We start from the raw sequence: 6000 nt of genomic DNA, 5'->3' as shown, positions 1-6000 counted from the left end.
TTTTTCTTCCATTCTTGAGATACTTTACTAAGAATATGTTCCAGCTCCATCCATGTAAACATGAAAGAGGTAAAGTCTCCATCTTTCTTTAAGGCTGCATAATATTCCATTTTCTGATACAGATTTGCTGAAATTAAAGCAGAAGCTCTTTGCTTCCCCTGACCTCTGTGTTTCTCTCATCCTCAGGAAGAACAATGCTGTGGCAAGGTACTCAGAACTGAGGAAGAAAGACGGCTGCAGTTAACTAAGTGGAAAGAATACTGTGGCTTCTTTGGAATCAAATGTGGAATTGATACCATGGCAGGTATCCTTGCAATATATCTTTATGATGCAAATATATGCTTAGGTGCTGGAGACCCAAAATAAATAAAATATTGGCCCTGCCCTAGAAGGATTTATAAGCCCCAAACTCAGGTTAATAGTTTTCTAAGACTAGGTTAAATTGTTTAAATATTCCAACAGATTGCATCTATTTCTTTGCTGAGTGTAGTGCACATTTTGTTGTGCAAGGTTGTGAGAGGCTCATAGTTACACACGGAGGTAGGTGATTCCATGGGCTGTGAATCCTCATGAAAAGACGTAAAGTCCTTATGTCTTTTCAGATGTTTCATATTAAAACATTACCTGTAATTTTCCCTGGATGGCAATCCCAAGCCCAGACCCATGGGGGGGTGGGGTTCCTCAACCAGTATATTTCTTCAGCCAGCGGTGGCAGCCAGTGAGACAGACCTGGCTCCTGTTTTCTCTCTAAATTCCCTCTCATGACTGCAGAACTGGAAACTCAAAGGTTTCAGAGACCAGACAGAGAATGCAGGAATGTGAGACCAGAAGGACTATAAGAACTGTGTGCATTTTAACGGCATTTCAAAAATCAAAACCAACATCACCAAAATACCTCCTGCTTCTTTGCTACTTAGCAAGGATCTTCAGAGCTGGCCTTGAGGATCTGCTTCTTCATTTCCATCTATGTAAGTCTGGGCATGTTACTTTGCCTCTTTAACTCTTGGATTCCTCGTGAGTTAAACAGGGACAATACCTAGCTTGCATATATCACCAGGTGGTTGTGATAATTTAATTACCCAATATCTATAAAGCATTTTAAAACTATAAATCATTACAAAACTGCAAGCAATTTAACCAATATCAAGCCTTCCTTATCTCTGAATGTTTAATTTATGCTCTGTCTCTCTTAGAACTTAGAGACATACATTCCAATCCTTTTTCCAGAATTCCACTGATAATATTAGTTGGAAAAAGTACTCTTTTCCTGCTGCCCTAACTTGTTGAGAGTATGGCTTGTGCGATTGTTAACTGGCTGCCCTGCAGCAAATCAAATCAACGAATATTTACTAGCGCTGAACAGAGCCTTGCAGGAGATACAAAAACGCATAAGATTCACTTTCTGTATTGAAGGAGCAAATTTGCCAGCTGCACCAGAGAACCTGTATATTCCCAGGGAGAAAAAAAAAACTGCCTGTGCTCCCTGAATGCCCCCAATACACCTGGAGCTTTACTTCAAATACAAGAAACAGCTGGTGTTCATGATTTAAGGCTCAACACAAATAGCAGAGAGAATTTACTTTACAAGCTGCCTGGGTTGGCAAAATTCCAGAATTCACCAAACAGAAAGATAAGGCTGATGATGATAATGATAAAAGTGATTCCACATAGTTGGCCTTTACACAGTAACATTAAAGAACTATAATCTACGTAGGACTTCCAGAGTCGGAATATACCCTTCCCAGGACCTATAAAACCCAGAATTGACCCCATGTGTTTGCCATAGTTGTGCATGGAAGCTGGTCCTATGAAGGTTTCAGGCAATGGTTCTCTGTTTTAATCTAATTTAGGGGCATCACTATCTCTATCATATGAGAAAGGCCCCAGAGAAAGAACCACAATGTTCGGGTGGCGCCTGTGGCTCAGTGAGCAGGGCGCCGGCCCCATATGCTGAGGGTGGCCGGTTCAAACCCAGCCCCGGCCAAACTGCAACAGAAAAATAGCCAGGCATTGTGGCGGGCGCCTGAGTCCCAGCTGCTCGGGAGGCTGAGGCAGGAGAATCGCGTAAGCCCAAGAGTTAGAGGTTGCTGTGAGCCGTGTGACGCCATGGCACTCTACCCGAGGGCGGTACAGTGAGACTCTGTCTCTACAAAAAAAAAAAAAAAAGAAAGAACCACAATGTTTCAAAACCCAAATGATACTAAAAATGACTTAACATCCAACTGGTGTTTTTTTTGTGAGCCATTAGATCTTTGTTATCAAGTCCCGTGAAAAATATAAAGCAAATAAGTCTCCCACTTTGGGAAAATGCCAATGGTCTGATTCATAAATGAATTTTTGCCATTCAGTGAGAATAATTCTAGCACATACTGAGAGCTTCTACCACCAGGTAAACCATAGGGTACCTTAGCATATTAGCTTACTTAATTCTCTTGATAAATCATTGCAGATACTATTATTGTTTTCATTTTAAAGATAGGAAATAGGTCGGGCATAGTGGTGTGGATAGCTTGAGCCCATGAGTTTGAGACCAGTCTGGACAACATAGTGAGACCCCCATCTCAAAAATAAATAAATAAAACTGGGAAACTGAGGCTCTCAGAAGTTGCATCATGGTCCAGGGTCACACGGGACAGTGAAAGAGTCAGGCTACAGCACTGTTTCCCACTGTCTGTGACCCAGCAGACAGGCATGGATGTGGTGTCCTTGCTGGCCCCTAGGTGGCTGCAGGCTGATGAGTGGCTCTGGTTTCAAGTAAGCAGCCATGGATGCCAACTAATCCTATCCAGAAGTCTTCTTTCGGTCCCCAAGAGGATCCAGTGTAATACTTGAGATGGCTCCATGAACTGCAAAAAAAGAGAACCCAAAACACTCTTTCTCATCATTGGTGAATTATCCCTTTTCCATCTTCACTGATGTCTTAGTGGTGGAAAATGACACAGAGACTGATTTGCTGAGATATGAAAGCCTTTCAAACCTAAATGTGTTTCAGAAATTTGTGTCCATGAATGTTTAGGACTCAGGTTTTCTCTTTTTCAGTGGGCCCTTCACTAAGAAAACAGAACATACTAATTATTCATTTTGAGCAAAAACATACTGCTCTGGAGATGTTCCATCTATACAATGTGGATAATAAAATCTAGCCCCACCTCTCTCTCATGGCTTGGGGAAGTATAATCAAAGAACATACAGAATAAAGTTAAGAATAATTTCAGCCAGGTACAGTGGCTCCTACCTGTAATCTTAACACACTGAGAGACTGAGGTGGGTGAATTGCCTGAGCTCAGGAGTTTAAGACTAGTCTGAGCAAAAGTAAGACCCCATCTCTACTAAAAATAGAAAAACTAGCCAGGCATTGTGGCAGGTGCCCATAGTCCCAGCTACTTAGGAAGCTGAGGCAAGGGGATCACTTGAGTTCAAGAGTTTGAGGTTGCCATGAGCTAGGACACCATGGCACTCTCCCCAGGGCACAGAATGAGATTCTGTCTCAAATGAATGAATGAATAAAAACAGAAAAATTAGGTATGGTGACAAATGTGTATAGTCTCAAGCTACTTGGGAGGCTGAGGCAGGAGAATTGCTTAAGCCCAGGAGTTGGAGGTTGCTGTGAGCTATGATGACACCACTGTACCCTAGTGGGGATGACAAAAAAAGAATAATTTATAATACTCAATATATCTCAAATATCTCAATTATCTTCACTAGCTTCCCCAATCTACAGAGGCTCTCTTACCACCCATCACTTTCCTGACAGCAGCCTGTTTTCTTTTATTTATAGCAGCTCTTGTTACTCAAATTCATTTTTTAATTTAGTTGTTTACTTGAGGATTTCCTGTCTGTTCAACTACAACGAAATCCCACACAAGAAGGGATTTTATCTTCTCTGCCATTGCATTTCCAGTTTCTAAAACTGTCTTTGGTGCATAGTAGGTACTCAACCAATGCATGTTGAATAGTAAAATTTTTTATTAAAATTTGTATGTTTATAAACATTTTAAAAATTGGATTTCAGGTCCACAGAAATAGATTAATCCTAATTCTTGGTTAATAGCACACTCATCGTTGATCCACCCATGTCCCTCTTTTAATTATTTCTGTAGCTATTTAAATTAGATTTTTTTTTAAAGTCACTTAATAAATACTTTTTCATTTTAAAGCTAAAATGAAAGCGAGGGTACTTCATCCAAACACAGCACATTCCCCCCACCCCCATCTGCTGCCTCTCCCCATCCGAGGGAACCAGCGCTCAGAAGCCCAGGTCCTTCATTTCCTGTTGTCTAAAGTTCATCTCTCTAGAAGCAGAGCCTGAGCTTCAGATCCTTACTTATTCAAGTGGCACACTGAGGAGTGAAGAGTGAAGGAAACAGAGTGTGCCAGGAAAAAAAAGCAAGGATGATTCACCAGAATTATTTGGAAACTGTGTTCAGCCTGACACTACAGGGAAATCTGGGGCATAACTACCAATGCGTTGATCCCACCTTGAGGCAAAGAGCTAGATTTGTAGCCCTGAGCCAGTGTGTCATGGGCTGACATTTGGGGAGGTAGCGTATGGGGAAAACAGGTGCACAGCCGTCTGGGTGAGGCAGCCCCCATTTGGCCAAGGGCAATTTTCTGGATAGGACAAAACCTGGAACCCTCAGCAGAACACTCAACAGCAGCTGGAGATCCATGCATTCAACCAGGAGGGGGTCTAGGCATGGCCATTATGTCTTGCTTTCTTTTTTATATAGTTTTATCAAAAATTGTATGTCTTTCTTAAAGGCTCATTTGTATAATATATATTTTTTCAGTTGTTTGGCACTTTCTAGAAAGGAAATCAGACTAAATGTTATTTTGACTGTTATATAATAATTTAGTTTGTGACTATACCATGTTTTATTCACCCATTCTCCCACCCACAGTCTTTGTTTTTAGGTTTCACTATTTTGAACAACTGTTGCTATGAACATTCTCATAGACGTCTCCCGTTGTATAATTGCAAAAGTTTCTTGGGTTTATGCCTGAGTGGAAAAGCTGAATCATAAGGTATGAAATTTAGAAGATAATGTCAAACTGTTTTCCAAAGTGTTTTACTAATTCACCTGCTCGCCAATAATGTATAAGAGAGCCAACCAGCTACATTCTCTTCAATTTTCTGATTTTTGTAAATTGAACGAGTAGAAATTAGCATCTCATTGCAGTCTTGATTAGCATGTCCTCAATCACTAATCATTCTTTCATATGTTTATCAGGTATCCCTGCTTCCTCTTATAAAAAATGCTTGCTTGTATCTTGGCCCATTTTTCTATCAGGTTATTTGTGCTTTCTTTATTGATTTGTGGAAGTTCTTTACACAGTCTTTGTTGTGTGTACTATGAATTGTGAATATTGTTAACATCTTCTCCTAGCCTCACTTTCTAAAGGTGTCTTTTTAATGAATAAAAGTTCTTAATTTTCTTGTAGTCACAGTATCAGTCTTTCTTTTTATTGATTTTTATGTCCCATTTAAGAAATCTTCCCCTTAAGGAATATGAAGGATAATCTCCAGCTGACAGAGTGGCCACAAATGTAGCCAGGTGACAGGCAAGTCACGGCGGCAAGCATCATCGTGCCCTCGAATGCATGTCCTCTCTGCAGAGCCCTGACTAGCCAGCACAATGACCAGCTGGCCAGCTGGCAGGTGTGTTCTGGTTATAGAACTAGATATATCATCCTATTAGAGCTGGGTGCTATTAAAAATTCTAATCATAGACTTTAATTAACTTTCCTTGCTCTGACGCCCGCTCACTAAGCAACCTTCTGATTATAATTTGGCTTCCCATGTATCTTGCCTACAGGGAGAGAATGTACTGTTCAGGCCGACGTGAGGATCCAATCTACTAAACAGTTACATGCCATGATGTAAATTAATAAATTCGTATTCTCATTTTATAGCCTCATCTGAGCTCCGTAGGCGTGAGTCAGCATCCCCGAGTCTAATCAACACAGTCACTGAGAATATCAAGCTTCTGAGCTGAAAAA

The sequence above is a fragment of the Nycticebus coucang genome, chromosome 11, assembly GCF_027406575.1.
Source record: "Nycticebus coucang isolate mNycCou1 chromosome 11, mNycCou1.pri, whole genome shotgun sequence".
In the NCBI taxonomy this organism is placed as follows: domain Eukaryota; kingdom Metazoa; phylum Chordata; class Mammalia; order Primates; family Lorisidae; genus Nycticebus; species Nycticebus coucang.
Note: the sequence above shows the minus strand (reverse complement) of the source record.